Genomic DNA, 22,783 nt, shown 5'->3' with positions numbered 1-22,783 from the left:
GTTTGTGTGTGTATATAATTTAGTTTTTATTTAGTATAAAAAAATATCCATGAGTAATTACAGTATATAGGTAGTTCTACACATTGGCAGACAAATCAGGATGGAAGAGGAATATATCTAAAGATTGTTTAAATGATATTCATTCAATCCAATTTTGGTCCAGGCGATTTCCAAAATCACCATAGACTTGATAAAGTGGACGCCAGAACCCTAACAAGAAAAGCACTCAAGAGACCGCCCCCCCCAAAAAAAAAAAAAAAAAAAAGATGGGACGGGGACTGCGGTAGACAAAAAAGTGGAAAAAAAGGTAGAAAAGTGGAAAGTAGAAAAGTTTCTCGTTTGGGTAAAGTGACAGTGTGACAGATAGACAGACAGACAGACGGATTACAGGATGACTTTGTGCCGGCGAGATGGATGTAAGTGGCAACAGAAACGAGGTGGGTGAAGAAGGCGGATGACGTATGGGTAGGCAATGAGAGGGGTTGGGGGGGGGGAGGGATGAAGGAAGATGGATTGATAGAAAGGGGGAAAAGAGGGAAATGGAAAAGGGGAGGGTGAGTAAAAGAGGGGAAATTCTGGTGATTGTAACCATAAACAAGGCGATTTTATATCAAGTGAAATGCTATTAAGATACTTCCCTCCAGGACGTGTAATCTGAAGGACGCGTTTGAGAGAGAGAGAGAGAGAGAGAGAGAGAGAGAGAGAGAGAGAGAGAGAGAGAGAGAGAGAGGTCATAATTTATGTAAATTATGCTAGAGAAACAAAGGGAAAGAGGAAGGACAACAATAACCTACATATATCAAGAGCAATTGTAATGAAAGAAAGAAGGATTATTTATGAAAAACGACTTTCTGTAAACATTTATCATTCCTGAGAGAGAGAGAGAGAGAGAGAGAGAGAGAGAGAGAGAGAGAGAGAGAGAGAGCAAGCTTTAATTAAGATAAATGCATAGAGACAAACGAAACAAACTGCAATCGTAACGCCACTAACCAAAATATAAAAAAAAGTAGAAAAGAGAAAATAAAAACACGAAATATAAAAAGGAAGTCAAACAAGAGCCACTTGCAAATCCGCCTTTTATGCAACAAGTAGGAGCCGAGAGCGTTTTGTGGCACTAAATCCATCATGTTTTCCACCTTACAAAGCAGAGCGAAAAGTTTTTTTTTTTTTTTTTTTTTTTAATCTCTGGATTGGCCTGCGTGGCGCTTGTGTATAAATTGAGGTAGACTTTCTTATGATAGCGCCTCTTACCTCTTTCGTTGATAATTAACTAATGAATGATTCCCATCTTTGCTGTACGACTACGGAAGACTTCCTCCCTTGCTAGTTGACTATAGAAATCCTCCAGGTTGCTCGCTTTCTTGCTTGCTTCAAAATATCTTCTCTTTTGTAGTCAACATACATGAAATACCTTTCCTTGCTAGAGGGCAATACTGTAGAATATCCCCCTTCCTTGCTAGCTGACTACAGAATGCCCCCTCCACGATTGCTAGCTGACTGCAGAATGCCCCCTCCTCCGTTTCTAGCTGACTACAGAATGCCCCTCCCCCTTTGCTAGCTGACTGCAGAATGCCCCCTACAACCATGCTAGCTGACTGCAGAATGCCCCCTTCTCCTCCTCCATCGCTAACTGACTACAGAATGCCCCCTCCTCCTTTGCTAGCTGACTGCAGAATGTCCCCTCCTCCTTTGCTAGCTGACTGCTGAATGCCCCTCCTCCCTTGCTAGCTGACTACAGAATGCCCCTCCTCCTTTGCTAGCTGACTACAGAATGCCCCTCCTCCTTTGCTAGCTGACTACAGAATGCCCCCTCCTCCTTTGCTAGCTGACTACAGAATGCCCCTCCTCCTTTGCTAGCTGACTACAGAATGCCTCCTCCTTTGCTAGCTGACTACAGAATGCCCCTCCTCCTTTGCTAGCTGACTGCTGAATGCCCCCTCCTCCCTTGCTAGCTGACTGCTGAATGCCCCCTCCTCCCTTGCTAGCTGACTGCAGAATGTCCCCTCCTCCTTTGCTAGCTGACTGCTGAATGCCCCCTCCTCCCTTGCTAGCTGACTACAGAATGCCCCTCCTCCTTTGCTAGCTGACTACAGAATGCCCCTCCTCCTTTGCTAGCTGACTACAGAATGCCCCTCCTCCTTTGCTAGCTGACTACAGAATGCCCCTCCTCCTTTGCTAGCTGACTACAGAATGCCCCCTCCTCCTTTGCTAGCTGACTGCCGAATGCTCCCTCCTCCTTTGCTAGCTGACTACAGAATACCCCTCCTCCTTTGCTAGCTGGCTACAGAATGCCCCCTCTTCCATTGCTAGCTGACTACAGAATGCTCTCTCCTCCATTGCTAGCTGACTACAGAATGCCCCCTCTTCCTTTGCTAGCAGACTGCAGAATGTCCCCTCCTCCTTTGCTAGCTGACTACAGAATGCCTCCTCCTCCCTTGCTAGCTGACTACAGAATGCCCCCTCCTCCATTGCTAGATGACTATATTATGCCCCTCCTCCTTTGCCAGCTGACTACAGAATGCTCCCTCCTCCATTGCTAGCTGACTACAGAATGCCCCCTCCTCCATTGCTAGCTGACTACATATTGCCCCCTCCTTTGCTAGTTGACTGCAGAATGCCCCCTCCTCCCTTGCTAGCTGACTGTAGAAGCCCCCTCCTCCCTTGCTAGCTGACTACAGAATGGCCCCTTTTCCTTTGCTAGTTGACTACAGAATGCCCCTCCTCCCTTGCTAGCTAACTACAGAATGCCCCCTCCTCCCTTGCTAGCTGACTACAGAATGCCTCCTCCTCCTTTGCTAGCTGACTACAGAATGCTCCCTCCTCCATTGCTAGCTGACTACAGAATGCCCCCTCCTCCATTGCTAGCTGACTACATATTGCCCCCTCCTTTGCTAGTTGACTGCAGAATGCCCCTCCTCCCTTGCTAGCTGACTGTAGAAGCCCCTCCTCCCTTGCTAGCTGACTACAGAATGGCCCCTTTTCCTTTGCTAGTTGACTACAGAATGCCCCTCCTCCTTGCTAGCTAACTACAGAATGCCCCCTCCTCCTTGCTAGCTGACTACAGAATGCCCCTCCTCCTTTGCTAGCTGACTGCAGAATGCCCCCTCCTCCCTTGCTAGCTGACTACAGAATACCCCCTCCTCCCTTTGCTAGCTGACTACAGAATGCCCCCTCCTCCTTTGCTAGCTGACTGCAGAATGCCCCCTCCTCCTTTGCTAGCTGACTACAGAATGCCCCCTCCTCCCTTGCTAGCTGACTACAGAATGCCCCCTCCTCCCTTGCCAGCTGACTATAGAATGCCCCTCCTCCTTCGCTAGCTGACTAAAGAATGCCCCCTCCTTCCGTGCTAGCTGACTGCAGAATGCCCCCACCTCCTTTGTTAGCTGACTACAGAATGCCCCCTCCCCTCCTCCCTTGCCAGCTGGCTACAGAATGCCCCCTCCTTTGCTGGATGAATATGGAATGCCCCCTCCCCTTGCTAGCTGTCTACAGAATGCTCCCTCCTCCCTTGCTAGCTGACTACAGAATGCCCCCTCCTCCTTGCTAGCTGTCTACAGAATGCCCCCTCCTCCCTTGCTAGCTGTCTACAGAATGCCCCCTCCCTTGCTAGCTGACTACAGAATGCCCCCTCCTCCCGTGGTAGCTGATTACAGAATGCCCCCTCCTCCTTTGCTAGCTGTCTTCAGAATGCCCCCTCCTCCCTTGCTAGCTGACTACAGAATGTCCCCTCCTCCCTTGCTAGCTGTCAACAGAATGCCCCCTCCTCCCTTGCTAGCTGACTACAGAATGTCCTCTCCTCCCGTGATAGCTGATTACAGAATGTCCTCTCCTCCCTTGCTAGCTGTATACAGAATGTCCCCTCCTCCCTTGCTAGCGGACTACAGAATGCTCCCTCCTCCCGTGGTAGATGACTACAGAATTCCCCTTCTCCTCCCGTGCTGCCTGACTACAACATACAACCCCTCCCTTGCTAGCTAACATTAAAACATACTTTACCTTACCTGCTAAATACAGTTTATGCAACCTTCCCCCCCCCCCCATCTTACTATCCTCCTTACCTTCCGTTGCTACCTGATTACATAATACCCTTTCCTTGCCAGCAGACAAAGGAGTACCCTCTTCATTTCTGTCTGAGAATACCCTCTCAATTCCTATCTGACAACAGATTACACACCCCCCCCTTCCCTTCTCTCTTCAACAGCGAATACCCTCACGTCCAAGCAACCATTCAGACTGCGGTCGAGTTGCTTTTATCTTTTTGGCTTTTGGTGTGATTATTGTCGTTTTGACTTTTGTGTATAAGAGAGGGAGAAAATGGCAGGAGAGAAAAAATTATTTTCCACTTTGTTTTCACGAGTTGCATGAGCGTGATTCTTTTGTACATTTTAAGGTGATAGTTTTTTTATTGAAGCTGTTATTATTATTATTATTATTATTATTATTATTATTATTATTATTATTATTATTATTATTATTATTATTATTATTATTATTATAGACTTTTGAATTTTTCAACATTATTGCACGTTATCTGTAATGTTAATTTCTTTTTATCCAGGAACATGGATATGTAATTGGAAATGTCTGAAACGCAGTTTTTCCATTTTTTTCTGGTTAAATTTCTTTTTTTTTGGTAACAATAAAAATGGAAACATTTGTCATTGCTGTTTTTTCAGTTCTTTTTTTAAAAGTGAGATATCCTTCCACATTTGCTCAACATCATCATATGTGTTTATTATTATTATTATTATTATTATTATTATTATTATTATTATTATTATTATTATTATTATTATTATTATTATTAAAATGAAATTTTTACTTGCCGGTACAGTGTACATGAGACATCGGCGATATAGAGCGTTAAGAAACTCGGGAGAGAAACAGACTTCACTCTAGATTTATAACGGGTAATGGAAGCTTCTCTGTCCCACCTCCTGTCCTGGGACAAATTACCGTATGTCGCCACCTGGTCCCTTATTAATTATACGAAGCATTTTGCCGAGGTGACGACGCTTTTCACGTTGTTTCGTCGCGCCGTTAGCAGTAGCAGTCGGTCATGTTCCTCAGTTGTATGTGGCTGGACGTTAGACTTCACTTTAAGTGAAGAAATTGCTTAGATCCCGTAAAAAGTAAAACAGTGCAACGTTTTCGTAACAGTTCACTTATGCAGTGCAAGCAGTTTGACGGGGATCCATTAGCATGTGCATGCGCTATTCAGTAAAGCGTGTGATTCTTCAGAAACATAAAGCAGCGTATACTGCTGCAGTCAGCATCTATTCGCAAAATCGTTGTGGAGTCCGCTTCATCAAAATTTTTAAGCACGTACTCAAAAAGGTTCACTCGGAGGGCCTCACCAGCGCCCACATATGCTCTTTCAGTCTCCTTTCATCTTCCATAAAGTTTATTGCTCGTAAACTAATGCTGCTTTGTCGACCCAAGACTTGCTGCCTATCCATCTCATTATCACGATGCAATCACATTACCTAAAAATCCGTGTTTGTGTTGCAAGAAAGGTAACCTCTTTACCATGTCTTGCTATCCCTACATTCCTTACATTTTGGTCTGTTTATTTTACACGTAATATTAGGCAGTTCTGTAGGATTCAGCTTGCATTCTTTACTTCATTTATGTATTTTCTGTCCCCATCCACTCTTATCCGAATATTATCTTAAAAGTTTAGTCTTAAGTATATACGTTCCATTCAACCACCAACCAAACAAACCTTCATCTTTCCATCTTTCTGACGTTCATTTTCCCTTATAAACTTGCTCATGTCAACATTCACTTTGAGAACTTCCCTTTTGTTGGCTACTCAGTTTCGTTGTTTCTCCAGTATACAGCTTCTCTCTGTCGCCAATTAAATTGACGCTATCCTAAGGAAGCGTCCACCACTCCACGTCCCATTCGATTCCTTTTCATTTTTTTTCGTCAAATTTATACCAACGAACATACAAATCTATATGGACAATAAAAAGTAAAAAAGTAAATAGAGAGGCGTAGAAGCAAGACTATTTTTGGTACACTTTCACACCAACCCAGACATTTTGTTTACATGTTCTTACTCAAGCCACATTTTTGTCTTGAAAATTTCCAGTACAACTTATCAGTCTTTCCTACACAGTACACAAGATGTCCTTAAACCCACATATAAAGCCTCTCTCTCTATCTTAGCACACTTAATGCTAAGCCATGCAATATATATATATATATATATATATATATATATATATATATATATATATATATATATATATATGCATGTGTATATATTTTATTTTAATCTCAACATCATGCATGGTATTTTATATATATATATATATATATATATATATATATATATATATATATATATATATATATATATGTGTGTGTGTGTGTGTGTGTGTGTGTGTGTGTGTGTGTATATGTATATATATACGTATTTACTGTATATATACATATATATATGTTTATATATGTATAAATATACATACATATATACATTACATACATACATACATTTATATATATATATATATATATATATATATATATATATATATATATATATATATATATATATATATATATATATATATGCAATTATCTTGCATGTGTTTGAGAGAGAGAGACTAAATGGAAAGAGCCTGGATGCGGTAGTAATCATCACTTCTGCTGAACAGAAACCATAATAAATCTTAATAGTCTTAATTGGACAACAGGGCTGCAGACGGACTTGAGCCCTCCTCACCATCCCCTCCCTACCTCTCTCCTAATGACGCCCATTTAGCAAAGTGAGAGGCCAAAAGAGTGTCCGAGTAAATTTTCCTCTCTCTCTCTCTCTCTCTCTCTCTCTCTCTCTCTCTCTCTCTCTCTCTCTCTCTCTCTCTCTCTCTCTCAGAGATAACTTTAATATAATAGGACTGAGATTTAATAATTTCATAGTATTGAGGCCAGTGAATATAATATGCGCGTGTATTAATTGCGATTGAGCTACTGTAGTTTCATGAATAAGAATATCTTCATCTTAACGTCAAGTCATATCCGAGTCTTACCTGTAATTTTTTGTAAATATTTTTATTTTTGAGGCAAGGTATCATAAAACCTTGTCTTTTCACCTCTCCAAAGTCACACACACGCACATATATGCATGTATATGTATATATATATATATATATATATATATATATATATATATATAATATATATATATATATATATATATATATATATATTATATATATATATATATATATATATATATATATATATATATATATATATATATATATATATATATATATATATATTGAATGCATGTCTATGCCTTTGATGTCTCTATGCTTGCGTTTTTTTGTAAGTAAATATTTCATGATTAACAAGTAACAAATGACAAAGTGCATGTGCAAATATGAATTATTATACGGGTATAAGGCATTGCATATGCAACACTTGCATGCGTTAAACTAAACACACATTTATACTTGACACCTGAAAATGGCGGCATCATTTACACTTGTCTCCTCTTGAAGAAGCAAGAGAAGAGAGAGAAGAAAAAGGAGGAGAAGAAGAAGAAGTAGAAGAAGAAGAAGGAGCTGGTCTCCTAGGAATAGAAAATGGAATAAAGTATTCTTTGTGAACTTGAATATTCCACGGCGGGCCTCCTTCCTCTACAAGCGCTGGAGAGACTGACGCTTCCATTTTTAAAACTGCTTTTCCTTGAGCCAATTCTCCGACATTGTCCCGCCGACTAAACTTTCATGGAACAGGTCCCCAAATTCCGAAGCCCGCCGGTATATGCCAAGAGGCGAGGGCCTGCAAAATGGTATATTTTCTTGATAAATGATAATAATGATAATAATATTAATAGTGATGATAATATTATTAGTGAACACTTTGAATGTCATTATTATAATTATCGCTTTTATGACAAAGATATGTCTAAAAGCAACAATAATTGTGAGAATGATTATCTTTGTAATTTCCAGTGCAGAACTATTATTTGCATTATCCGTATGATGAGAGAGACACATCACAAAAAAACAACTACAATAATAATAATAATAATAATAATAATAATAATAATAATAATAATAATATTCGTCATTGTTACGATTTACTGATTAAGAAACCTGGCCATTTGCCTCACTACCAAGAAAAGTAATATTCATAATATCGATAAAACCGAATTAATGATAGCACCAGCATTAGGAATGATAGTAGTAGTAGTAGTAGTAGTAGTAGTAGTAGTAGTAGTAGTAGTAGTAGTAGTAGTATGGGCAACAGACAAAACTACTCCAGAACATTAACACTCGCTTAAATTATTCTCTCTCTCCAAATTACACCGAAATTAGCCAGGCGTATCTTTCCAACCGAGGTCAGTATGATCCGAGGTCGGCTGATCAGCAGCCAACCAATATGCAGGTCTTGGTAACTTATTTATTCATACCAGGAATGGAATAAGCGTGTCGAGACAGTGAGGGCTGTCTCTGATTTCACCACCAGGTGAGATAAAAGCAGGTTGAAACCAGTATTTTTTTTAATCTCTACTTTAATTTGCTTATATATATATTACACATATATATATACACATATATATTATGTATATACACATATACGTATATAAATTATGCATATATATGTACATAAATTTATATATATGTACATATATATTTTTTCTCACACGCGCACACACACGCATATATGTATGTATGTATGTATGTATGTATGTATGTATGTATGTATGTATGTATGTATGTATATATCTTTCAAGTCTTGAATCAAGGATGGGAATCATGTACAAGAAAATTCCAAGACATTAGTCTATTAATATACTTACAGTTACAGAAAAGGCTCATAGACAATGCATCGAGTCCCCAAATAAACAATGAAATTCGCATCTCTGTTGCACACACACACACACACACACACACACACACACACACACACACACACACACACACTTTCTGTACATTAAGGCTCTTCCATTTAAATTCCTTTTCCAAGTCAACTTTCCAGCAATTTTCAGGTCTTTCTCTACATATTCCTGGCAACATTTCTGAAAAATACCCTTTAAGCCAAACTCACCTTTTCCATTCTCACCATGTAACCATTCCTTCTCGAAACACAAGTGTAATTGTGTTTGTGTGTATATATATATATATATATATATATATATATATATATATATATATATATGAATATAAATGTATGTCTGTGTACACACACACATATATATATATACACAGGTGTGTATATATATACTTATATATATATATATATATATATATATATATATATATATATATATATATATATATATATATATATATATATATATATATATATATATAATATATATATATATATATATATATACTGTATATATAACGTATAAAACGGAGTAGATTCAAAGTGACTTCCATCAAATATGAATATGTTAGTTTTATCGTATAATGTTATTTTAACGGAAAAGGCTCCAGTTCACACTAAAACGAAAATGTCGTTTGTGTGTTTGAAGTGCGCGTGTGTTAAGGCACTTCGCAAAGCTGGACTTACCAATCAATAAACGGGTAATAAAATTGAAAGAAATATGTGCTTATCAAAGAGAGTGCTTTTTCAGGGATACGAGCTGGGTTTATAACGATCTGTACTAAGTCTCAAAGATGTGTATCTTAGTGTTAATGTGAAATTTAATGCAACAAGAAGGTTTTGCTGAGTATAGATTAATAATCGTCACATTAATTTTTTTTTATTAAATTTCCTTTAACAGGGATCCAGATTATGGATCTAGTAGAACAAGGTGTTAGAGGTCTGAGTTTTGTCATTATTTTGCCCACCCATCCAAATCACTTCAGTATTTTCTAGATTTTATATAGTTTTTTTTATTTTCTGGGCAACGTAAATTATAGTATATAATTGTTTCGCTGTCCGTATCGTATCATAGGCAGTAAGCATCGAATTATGTATCTTGTAGTTAGTCGATTGTGGTGAGTTACACATAGGTTTAAAAAATATGTGATGCAGGTAACTTTATCCCAAAATACTCATTAAGAACCGGGGAGATATTTTTTGAAGGTTTTATGTGTATATGTAAAAGAATGTTTAATGTTTTAGCGTAATTTTGTGAAATAGTATGCACGTATGACATACGACTATTGAAAAAACTTGTAAATCTCTTGTTTTTGATAACGAGCGGCTGTCAGCAAACAACACACATCCTAACTCATGTTTAGATGCACCATTTAGCAATGTACATCGTGTGTTACGTCGCCGTTACGACGCGTGGAGGAATGTTTGTGCATAATTTAGTAATCGCGATGTTGACATGCAACGGAAGAGGTCGTTACCCACCTGAAATGTGGCGGATTCGGTCCAATTGCCGAGTCGTTGCGGCTTCAATTCATCGTCTGAGTTTGTGTGCTGATGTTGAATTATGCTGAATTATAGAGAATGTTGCGCATATGCTTGTTTGCCCGTTTTAGAAGGCTAATAGAAGGTTGGGCATCGGTTACTTATGTCTACGTTAGCGTGGATTCGTGATTCTTCAGGCTTTTTATTTCCTTAGCGTTCGTCTAAATTGTTCAGGGAAAGTTGCAAAAAAGTTGACAGGATGGACGAAAAATTCGGTAACAGCGTTGCGGTAGGTCGCCATTAACGTGTGGTACCTGCTTCTCGAAATGAATTCTGGGACTGAAAGTCAGTATTTTTAGAATGACGTTTCTGGAAGTTTTTGATGCTCCTGACATCCCGCAAACGTAAAAGTAATCTCATTATATTTATGATTTATATAGAACTTCTCTGTGGTCGAAAATAACCGGGAACTTTCAAATCAGTCCTTGCAGTGAGATACGGATAATGAGAGAAGAATGGTAGATATATGGTTATTATGTATCGTGAGTACCTTTGCACTGATAATTCGCAAGGATTATGAACTCAAGAGTCAACTGCTTTGTAACCTTTCCCTCTGTGTTTTCCTTGATATTTTTTTCTGTATTTGACTGATCTGCCGATTATCTCAAGCCTATTCTGGTACAGATCACACAAGATAATAGTCTTGTAACGAAATGAAGCCCCGTATTGAAATGAAGTGTAGAGTGGCATTATGATAAGTATAAAACTGATAAATAAAAGGAATTATAAGAATCTAATCAAGAATATATCATCTGGAAGCAAATAGTCTAAGGCACGAATAAATAAGGCCCACATCCAATTATTTGGTATTAGCAATGATTTAGTCATGGCCAGATGACACATTAAACTTAGCAACAAAACTACTTTTTCCACATATTTCCATATCAATAATAACAGAGATATTCGCCAATAACTACGTACAGGAGTGTACTTGCTCTCGTCTCTGGTCACCATACGCGAAGAAAATATCCGTTTTGCATAACTTGCCGGAAGAACTTTGAATAATGAATAATCAGACCTCATCACAAATTAAAATCTCGCAGGTAAATCGTTGTAAGCACTTTTTTTTTTCTTTTGCTTCTCATTGAACTTTGGTACGCCATTAGACTGTCACGATGACGGACTGCTATCATACATTTTTCACCCGCAAGGTTATGTTAAGGACTATCCGAAACATGTAATTTGAGCAATAAATCATTTGCGAGGGAAGGAACATAGAAATCTTATCTATTCAATATTGGCTGAAATCCCTTTCCCTTGCATTAACAGACCACACGGTGCAATGGAGCTTCGTGGCGAGGAGAGCGCCCTTTTCTTTTCAGACCCTTTATTATTATTATGCAAGAACCCGTACTTTACCTCTAATAACATCCACGCATTAGCAGTCGTAAGTAAAGACGATTTGCATTGCGCTGAAAAGTGCAGTAGTGTAGAGCCTTTTTTTTTTTTTTTCCCTCGACTCGCCTAAAATGGTTCATGACCCTGCGGGACCTTTTAGCAGGCCAAGAGGTCTAATTGTTCCCGAGGGGAAAGCGCCGTACATGTGTGTGTGTGTGTGTGTGTGTGTGTATGCGTGTGTGTTATATTTCCCCTCCTACTTCTCTTCTTCTTCTAACTCCTGTTTCTCCTCCTACTCCTCCTCCGGTAGCCCCCTCTCCCTGTTGCATGCAGAAGAAAGAGAGAAGAAGCGGCTATCGCCCCTGCCATCTAAATTGGCAGAAAGCAGCATGCATTGTTGTGATGAAGTCTCAAGAGCCGTTATAAGGGCTGACGTCACCGAACCTTGAGGTACTTTCCGTTCTACCCCCAGCTAACGATAACGACTTCTAGCCGTCAGTAACTAGCTCTTGAAAGGTGTCCGTCTGTCCGTTTTTCCACCGTCGTCATTCAAGTTAATGGATTCGCACAGAGGCTCTAGAGACGTTGTTGAGTGTATAAGGGTTTATGTTAAAGGAGTAAAAACCATTTCAGTGCCCTCAGCTTGAAGAGTTAGAATTAATTTGTACCTGGCTTCATAACCTTTGAGTCTTGTTGCCAAATATATTTAGTTCATGTTAGTGGTTGAAAGTACTCATACGTTCTCAATCTGAAGTCCTTAGTTAACTGAGAATATGAGACAATTACTTTCTTAATAAAACCAGCAGTGGCTCAGGAAGACTTTGTGTACATAAAAACTACAGAAATTAAATATACATAAAGATATTACATTAAAATTACAGAGCAATAATGCTCTATATTGGCCACTGAGAAGCCCTATCCATATGTTCAATGGAATATATACAGTAAGGTCGAAATCGAGTAGTATTTCTCTTGTTGGCTCTGTGGCTATGGTCACCGTCACTTCCTCAAACCCAGACGGCATAGATTAGAATCTCGGTCAAAGTGGCTGGTGGAGGGGTGGGCCCTTGTTAAGTATGATTCCAGTGTGGGTGCAGTTATTCAAAAGTCCAAATTGAATTCGATCCAAATGGCTTAGCTTTGACATAATATTTAGAAATATGTAAGCATGTAAAAAGTATGTAAAATGCAATGTGTAAAACTGGCAATAGTATTATCTGTATATATATATATATATATATATATATATATATATATATATATATATATATATATATATATGTGTGTGTGTGTGTGTGTGTGTGTGTGTGTGTGTGTTTGTATGTGTATACACATATATATATATACATATATATATATAATATATATATATATATATATATACATATATACATATATATACATATATATACATATATATATATATATATATATATATATATATATATATATATATATATATATATATATATATATGATCACTTATCCTCGTATTGAACACCATGAATTTCTCTCTTAAAAAATGAAGAATAAACTCCATCAAGAAGCGAAACATGACCGGACCAAGCATCGAAAATGACACGTGCTTTTAATGCTTCTGTGTTGTCCGCTCTTGTCAGCGTCGAGCACCTCGCCAGTAGCACCAGGAACAGCAACAGCAACAGCAACAGCAGCAGCAGCAACAGAGGAATTGAACTCCGTTATGCAGCAATGTATTCCGATAATGGATTTCCCATTTCTTGTCGGTCACTTTAGTGTGGCTGCAACAACACCCGTCACTTAACGTCAGTCAAGCACAGGTGTGAATCATGGCACCTGCGAAAAAAAAATTGCAGAATGTATGATTTTGAATGCTGTATGTATGTATATATATATATACTGTATATATATATGCATATATATATATATATATATATATATATATATATATATATATATATATATATATATATATATATATATATTTGTGTGTGTATGCATTCATTCTGCACACTTACAAAGAAATATTTGCAATATTTCTTTTACAATTCCCCTTACGTTTTTGTCCTGTTTTTTTTTTTTTCTGATAACAGCCTCGCTTGCAAGCAGTGATTTTGAAATCACAGAAGTATTCCGGCTCTGTTAAAGATTCGTCCATTTCTCAACATTAGTGTTGTCACGAAAAGACTGTTAAAACTACCTCGCAACAACCACAAATAAATCACTCTATAATCTCGTCGAAACAAACACTTCCACATTACCCCAACTTTTGAGTGCCCATGCTTTCAAGAACGTTTTCGGAAGTCAGATCTGATATTGTGTCCTTACTTTTATCATTTTCTTAGAATGAAGAGACTGAGACTCGTTTGAGCTTTGTCATCGGAATTTTAGCCGAAAGAAAACTGGTTGATAGACTTTTCTGAAATGATGACAAACTAGTATCTTAAAAATGAAAAAGGCTTAAAGATGCAGAGAAACAGAGAAAATCCAAATTTTATATGCTGGAAGGAAACTATTATTATTATTATTATTATTATTATTATTATTATTATTATTATTATTATTATTATTATTATTATTATTGGGAAAAAGGCCCACACATGAATTATTGCCATTAAACCTATTCATCAAGTCTGTTTCATTAAAGTGAATGCTGTTTCAGCAAACTTCATTTGTAATAAGGTATTTTCTGTTTTTTTGTTGATTGCCTCTTATCCACCAGAAAGATCGTTTAACAGACACCTGATGTTTATTACGTTCATTTCCTTTATAAATGTAAAATAATTATAATTCTATTACGATATGTTTTATTAGTTAATGAAAGCCGTTCATTTAAGTTTACACCAATTAGTAAAATTATACAGGGAAATGTTAAGACAAGGGAAATATGCAATGTAGTGTTAATGTTCCAGTATATATCTTAAATATAACATGTATAGTAACAACAAAGGTTGCAGGTTGGGTCAGATATTGGAGGAAATGATTTCGCACAATAAATAACAATATATAAGAATAACTTTCTAGCTCACATCAGAATTGAACCCAAGGCCTCTCGTCTGAGAGATGGGGTACTAATTTATTATTATTATTATTATTATTATTATTATTATTATTATTATTATTATTATTGTTGTTGTTGTTGCTGTTATTATTATTTTCGTCAAGTGTTTGAACATGACTCCTTGTGTAGCAATGTACGTCAAACACATCTGCTACATTCACGTATCCCCCTTCCCTTGTGTGTTATAATGAATGCCCCCTTACTTAGAGTTGATAGAAAAAGTACATATGCTGCCTTTCTCATTCTAAGTATTGATTTACATACATATCTTCATTAACTTAGCATGCACACGTTTTATGGAGTGATCTCACTTAACAAGAGGTACTGTTTCCATATGTATATATATATATATATATATATATATATATATATATATATATATATATATATATATATATATATATATATGTATGTATATATATATATATATATATATATATATATATATATATATATATATATATATATATATATATATATATATATAATCGTATGAACATAAAAAGTTCCACGACCGTTCCATTAGTCAATAAAACCAGTAAACAGAATATCACCAAACTATCATACGTCAGATAAAAGTTATCTCACACGAGCAGACAGTTTCTATCGCGTTTTCCCTTGCTTACAGCCTCATTTAAAAACGGTGCTTCATTTCCCCGCCCTTGGAATTATTTTGCTCGCGTATGCAAATATTATCATGAATAAATATCTGTTTTGACGTTGAATAATGAACCAGATGTGACGTTATCGGCGTATCGGTTGCCGATACTGACTCCTAGCGGAAGCTGATAGGATAACAATGGCTAACACCCGATACTGAAATGATCGTTATTTCACGCACATTGTGGCGCTGACAGGACGCTTGATCATGACGAATAATTTGGGACAGGAGCCTACTGTGGGTGCCGTCACAGGACAGGGCGGTGCGTCTGGAGGTCTCTGTCTGTGTGTCGGTCTGTCTGTTTGTACGTCTGTTTGTTTAAGTATAAGTGATTATGCGAAACAGCTTTGATGCCTTCTCCCCGCCCCCTTTTTTCTTACTCGGGACAAATTGATATACTCTCTCTCTCTCTCTCTCTCTCTCTCTCTCTCTCTCTCTCTCTCTCTCTCTCTCTCTCTCTCTCTCTCTCTCTCTCATATACATATTTTGTAAAGACGGGCAATAGGACTGGAATTTTCTCGAATAAGTAAACTAAATAAGAATATTTGAGAGAGAGAGAGAGAGAGAGAGAGAGAGAGAGAGAGAGAGAGAGAGAGAGAGAGAGAGAGAGAGCAAGCAGGTTCTGTCACCAAGGCAGACTTACATCACTCTCGGCGGTAAATGCCAGAGGGAAAGTTAGCAAGAGTTAATCCAATCTAAACCCTTGAATCCATCTTTTTTCTCCTTCTTCTTCTTCTTCTTCTTCCGAATCCTCTTTAACTATGTTTCATCGAACTTCACGCGCAACCTGACACCGGGTCTTATTAATTAGTGCCATGAATTCCATTAAAGGAGAAAGGGTGATTCTTTTGGCCGTCCTCATACTCTCGCGTTTCGGAATGGACGTCAGAAAAATCATTAAGGAGTCGCGCGTAATGACCGTGATCAGTGTACTCTGTTAATCAGGTTATCAGTAGGAGTAAGTAATTAGACTGAAATGATAATCAAGGGATAGCAGGTAATTAAAATGATCTATGTAAATTAATGAGATTTTTATTATAAGTCGAGCAACTAGCAATAATAGGCAAAAGTAACAAATAAATGGTATGCGGCAGGTACGAAAACGAGTTAATCAAATTGTGATTACGAAAAAGTTTGGGTTTTTAATTACCTTTTCATCACCTAAAAATTTTTAGTTTTTAAATTGAGTTATGATTGAAAAAATGATTGTGTTTTACTCACGTTTAATTACGAAAAATTTTATTTTTATTCATGTTTAATAACGAAAAATGTGTGTTCCCAGTCACGCTTAATTACTCAATATTCAGAGTTGTCAATCATGTTTTGATTACGAATATTCGAAATTTTAACCACACCTGAATCAAGAGTATGTATTCAAAAGCGCAAAATAGTTCGGGGAATATTTTACCATGAAAATCATCTCCCAGGTACTGATATTCGTTTAAGATTCCTGTAATTGGTAGTATGTTTTGAAGTCTTATATTCGAGGGGAGAGAAAAATACACAGTAGCTTTATAAACGTGTGGCATACAATGATGTCGACGAACCACCTTTCCTGTGATGTTGGATATAAAGACCCACCTTTTCAATGATACTATAAACTAATAAGCAGCCTTACAGTGATGGAATTGTGAGATCCCCTTTGCGATAGAGAGAGATGGACCACTTTTACAATAAAATGGTGTTGGACACCTAAGACCAGTTGAACAATGATTTCAGGGGAAAATCATTTTCAGTGATTTTGAAAGCGGGTAGCCGCCTCAGTGGTGAAGTTGGGAATGATGAACTTTCACTACAATAAAGTTACAAATGATTAACCTTAATAATGACGGCGAAAAGGGCTTATCGGTTTCAAGTCAATGTTACAATATATGAACTAGGTTTACAGTGATGTTACAAATGAACGACGTTTTCAATAAAGTAGGACATATTGAACAACCCATACCATACACTGATGTATTCAGGGTGAAAATAAAGAATATTCTTATTTTAGTTAGCTTTAAGAAGTTCATCATCTTTAAATCATGGAGATTGCCCTTCTCATAGTTAGCAATGGCAAGTCGGTGTCTTTAACATGGAAAGCACTGACATTGTTAATACTGTTGTTGAAGTACGTGTGTTTCATAAGCAAAGACAGCATTGCGCAGCTTGAGGTAACTCTCTTCTCTGAGACCTTTTTGAAACCTTAACTGTTGCTTTTGTTCAGTAATAGCAAGCTAGTTACCCCATGTGTAGTGTAAGAGTTCTAGGAAGAAGTTACCTCAGGGGTCGGCATTGTAGGAAAGCTTAATACCCAGATTTCTTTTATGAAATTAACAAAATACATCAGGTTCAATTCCTTATAGAATTACGAATGCAACTGACAATTAAATGAGAGAATAAATTTGGGCTTTCGAACAAGTTTGAACTCTCGTTTAAGTTGCTCTGAGTTATAGCACAATAGTATCAACCACACAAGTGAGCACATACTTGGCATTAACTTTCCAGCAGGGGATAAAAAGTTTCCTGCCGTAGGTGGTAGGGATGTGTGCTTGCAACTTAGAGCACCTTAGATGCAAGTTCAAAACTGCTGGAAGGCTGAAATTCATTATATCAGTATATAGCCAGTTATATCAGCATTCATAAATACCACGTGAGAGGAAGGACCTCTAGAATGATTCAGTCCGGAACAGAATCGTGTGAATTTACCGGTCTATCCAGTTCGTGGAGTAAAATATTCATATAAACGTCCGATTTGTTGAGATAAACCCTACACTTGGCGTCTGAGATACTACAGCATAATTCCAGCTATTTTAGATACCTTTGAAGGCTTAAGGCAAATACATATTTCGTTTTTGATAGGGAGTTCAAATCATGCATTTTTACTTGTGAAATTCTGCTACGATGATATTGAATTCAAACTTATATATATTTCATTGAGAAATCGAGAATGTTGTCTATTTCATAATTCAGTAAATCCGATATTATTTTTCACCCATAAAATGTTCAAGCAATGGAGTTAATAGAATAATTCGGTTATCTGGTAATATTCTCCTTAGATCGTTTCTAAAAACAATATATATATATATATATATATATATATATATATATATATATATATATATATATATATATATATATATATATTATATATATTAATAACTAGATGTTTCCGGGAACAATTTAGGCGTAACTTTATCTGTCGGACACTGACGAGTGTAAAAAAATAAAAACGTATGCAGTTTAAACAAGATCATTTTCGTTACAATATTGGTACCTTCACATCAAAAGATTCCGATTTATTGATGCAGTTCTAAAAAAAATTGTTGTTGGTACTTGGGCTTTAATGCATAGGTTATCAATTCAGTTGTTATTGTCATATGTGGGCATAACTGAATTGTCAATAAATGTCAACTATAATCCTAAATTTTGTTTTTATTCAAATAACAAACATTTTTTATTTAGGTGACTATTCGCTGATGATAAAAATGGTCGTAGTCATAAACTTTCCTATGGAATGTTTGCATCGCTTCATTGTAAAGGTTATAAACTTTATATATGTCTACATATATAGTGTGTATATATATATATATATATATATATATATATATATATATATATATATATATATATATATATATATATATATACATACATACATACATACATATATATACTGTAAAAATTAAAATGAAAAGATCTCAGGAAGATGCCCTGAAACTCCCAGATACCCGGAAAGGACGGAAAAAGATTGATACCACTTTCCAGCGTCTAAAACTCGCAACTGATAGCCCTTGCCGGCGGAGGGTTCCATTAGTCGCGTTTTATTGGACCGATGATATGAAAATGTTAAGCAAGAGGACCCTTTGTGGAACGGATGGCAACGGGAGAGAGAGAGAGAGAGAGAGAGAGAGAGAGAGAGAGAGAGAGAGAGAGAGAGATTCATAACTCAACTGTACCTTTTCGATTAAGCGACCGTGATTGTGAAGAGGGATACCCTTTACAATCTCTCTCTCTCTCTCTCTCTCTCTCTCTCTCTCTCTCTCTCTCTCTCTCTCTGTCGTATCACTACACAGCCAGCTGTCATCCCCGAGAATTTGCAAGTCAAGTGTTTATTGAGGCTGGACACACTGTACTGGCTTCGTTGAACATCGACTCTGTATGATGTTTACACCATAGAGAAAAATGTCCTGCGATGTATTATAGCGTTTCTGTGTATAGGGGGGAATCTATGCATTAGATGTAAATGTATACAGTGGCTTAAAGCTTAGGTACGATTTGGGTCTGGATGAAGGTTGCTTTATATTGAAGAAAATGTTCATGAGATTGAGACTTCGTTTTACCTGAAGGTCCTTAGTCGATTGGCATGTCGGTGAAAATTTTGACATTTAAAAAATTACCCTAAATTATGTATAATCATATTTAAGGTTTTCAGAAAAGTAAGTTCTGTTCGAATGAGACGTCCTTTGAACAACAGACATTTGAATACGTTGGAACGTCAAGAAACACGCTGCTCAATTAGAATTCATGCGTTGTAATACCTTTATTACTTTTAAAAAGTTTCAGATTGACGTGACAATAATTTACGTCAAATTTATGTCACCTAACTTAAGTTTGACTAGGAAAATTCTACTTATTTACAATTTAGTAAATGTAACTGAAAATTCTTAATTCTCTGATCGCAAAATTACAAGATAATTCGAATTATTAAGGGTTAATACCTACGACCTGATTTATTTGAAATAACCAAATTTTAAGGAAATTGACTCTCTTAACTTTGAAATGACAAAGCTTCACCGATATAAGATTATTTTTTAACAACAAAAAGTGCGATCACTTTAGAATCGCTTTCATATCGTATGTACGAATTAGCCTCTCTTTTTTTTCCTTAATCACAGTTCCATCTAATAAAAGAAACAGCCAGGGTACATAAATTAATATAACCCTCTCTCCTTTTAGCAGTTGTTTTAAAATATCTCTTCCTGCATTCTAATTTTTCAAGTAAATTAGTTTGCTTCCTTGTACGTAATTGGATCTCTGTCTGTTTCCTGTGCTTGTGTCTGTCTAGCTACACAAGCACACACCCACCACACATACGCTTATATATATATATATATATATATATATATATATATATATATATATATATATATATATATATATCACATACATGTTTGTATATATATGTATGTATTTATGTGTGTATGTATACATAAATATATTTATTTGTGTGTGTGTGTGCTCCCACACTCACAGGTTGTTCGTATGTATACAGTAAACTATCATATATACGGAGATCGTCTGGTAAAGTCAGAAGCGTGATTTCGCCCTCTGTGACATCAAGCTGCTTCTAGTCTGCACTTTGGAAATGGATGCTGATTTTGCTTCAAGCGTACACTTCACTGACAAGGAAAGGAATCATGTTGGTCAGTAAACAAATTAACTAAATTATCAGCTTTAAAAAATATTCCTCGGTAGTTGTATAGGGCATGTTCTCAAACGTCACTTAGATGAAATTTGTTATCATTATTTGATCATTCTTTTGTTTCTGTCAAGGCTATTTAAATGCCACCGTCGAGATGAAAAGGGAATTGCTCTGCTAGTGCTCCAGAATCGATGGATTTCTCTTCATCTTCCAACTTCATTTTTTGGAGCTAAATGTCAGCCGCTAAATTTTACACTTCTATTCATGCGCCGATACTTCCTGCTCTTTCTTCAACTTCCAGGTATCTCTTATTTTTATTTATTTCTTTTCTTCCTTTCTTTTTGTTTCTGTTGTCTTTTGTCTTTCTTGTTTTTTTTTACTTGTGTTTGTTATCGATTTTCCTTCATGCCTTCTACTTTACGAATTAGACTGGTGCATATTTAACCAGCAAATAGTTCAGTGTATCTGTATTCATTTTCTTAACGTTTTCTTGAAAATATCTTCATCGTCCACTGTATTATCAGTGTCCTCTACTTTTCTTTGCGTAACACATTTTTTAGTTCATTAATATGGCTATAATTACACACTTTCCCAGCTGCATACTATATTATCATTTTCATTTCGTTTACCTCACAAAAAACTTAATCGTTCTCCTTTACACTTTCTCCCAAACCCATACGCATTCGCTTTTCCTGTCTCTTACTTACATTCCATCTCTTTTTCTTTTTACTTCTGCCCATAACCGTAATATCGACCCGAAAAGCGGAGACATCAGAATTAATAGTCTCGGTTTCTCTTGGCATATATAATTTACTGTCCTGTTCAGCTGACATTTTATTACTAGATTTTTTCTTTTCAGCTTCATCAAAAAATTGTATATGTCAGTACTTTAGATGCATGAGTGTTCTATGAAGACGGTACGTGGGAAATAGTTAATTAGAAAATTTACTGATTCATTTATTTATAACATTTAATTAATAAATTGAACAGAGATGGAATCTGTGACGGTGACAGACACCGTCTACCATACTTCGCGTGCTTCAGATGGCGGTAAGGAAATGAAAGACAATTTATTTTCTACAGTCGATTTTTCATTTAATCCAAACGGAAAACAGACGAAGGGGAGAGAGGTTCCGTGTCATCCGTGACATAACTCTGTTTAAAGAGTGAGCACTGCAAGACACAACGAGCAAAAGGAATCTTTGCTCGAAGTTTGCGGAATGTCAACCTGCAATTTATCGATTCCTTTTCAAGGTGAGAAGACTTGTGTATGCCAGTGTCGTTACGATGAGCTTGATTTAATATGGAAGTTTCACATGTTATAATACCGGTTTACCTACCCGCAGAAAGTGGTGATTATTCATTTAATAATATTGTTCTTGCTGTCTGTTAATGAAAATATGTTACTGTTTAATGCATTATTTTACTTTTTTCGTGTGTTTAAGACATTTTGATAATGGAACGCTGAGTTAGTAGCCTGTGGATATATGTTGCATGCAGAGCATTTCAGTATATAGTTACACATTGCCTGTTGAAATATATATATAAATACACACATATATGTTATATATATATATATATATATATATATATATATATATATATATATATATATATATATATATATATATATTCCTGTAGTAGAGTGGTTACTAGATCACTTCACCAGAAAAATTCCAGAGATCTATGGACAAAGGAAAACGATTTTGGTCCATATTTTTTTTTAAATCCAAGGATATATTTCTAGCAACCTCATCCAGACGACCGAAAGGTGGAAAGTTAACAGACTTGGGCCATCCTGTCAAAGGGAATATATATATATATATATATATATATATATATATATATATATATATATATATATATATATATATATATATATATATATATATATATGTATATATATTATATAATGAAATTTCTTTTGTGGGGGTAACCAGAATTC

At 36.4% G+C, this 22,783-nt stretch overlaps 1 protein-coding gene across 6 annotated transcripts in view; it reads left to right on the top strand.

Annotated features, from left to right (window-relative positions):
- The window catches only part of LOC136848167 (DE-cadherin-like), a 420,074-nt gene that overhangs the window by 206,480 nt on the left and 190,811 nt on the right, over window positions 1-22,783 (top strand). The window lies entirely within an intron of this gene.

This window comes from Macrobrachium rosenbergii, chromosome 18 (genome assembly GCF_040412425.1).
Source record: "Macrobrachium rosenbergii isolate ZJJX-2024 chromosome 18, ASM4041242v1, whole genome shotgun sequence".
NCBI classification, from domain to species: domain Eukaryota; kingdom Metazoa; phylum Arthropoda; class Malacostraca; order Decapoda; family Palaemonidae; genus Macrobrachium; species Macrobrachium rosenbergii.
This window is presented reverse-complemented; position numbering and strand designations above follow the sequence as displayed.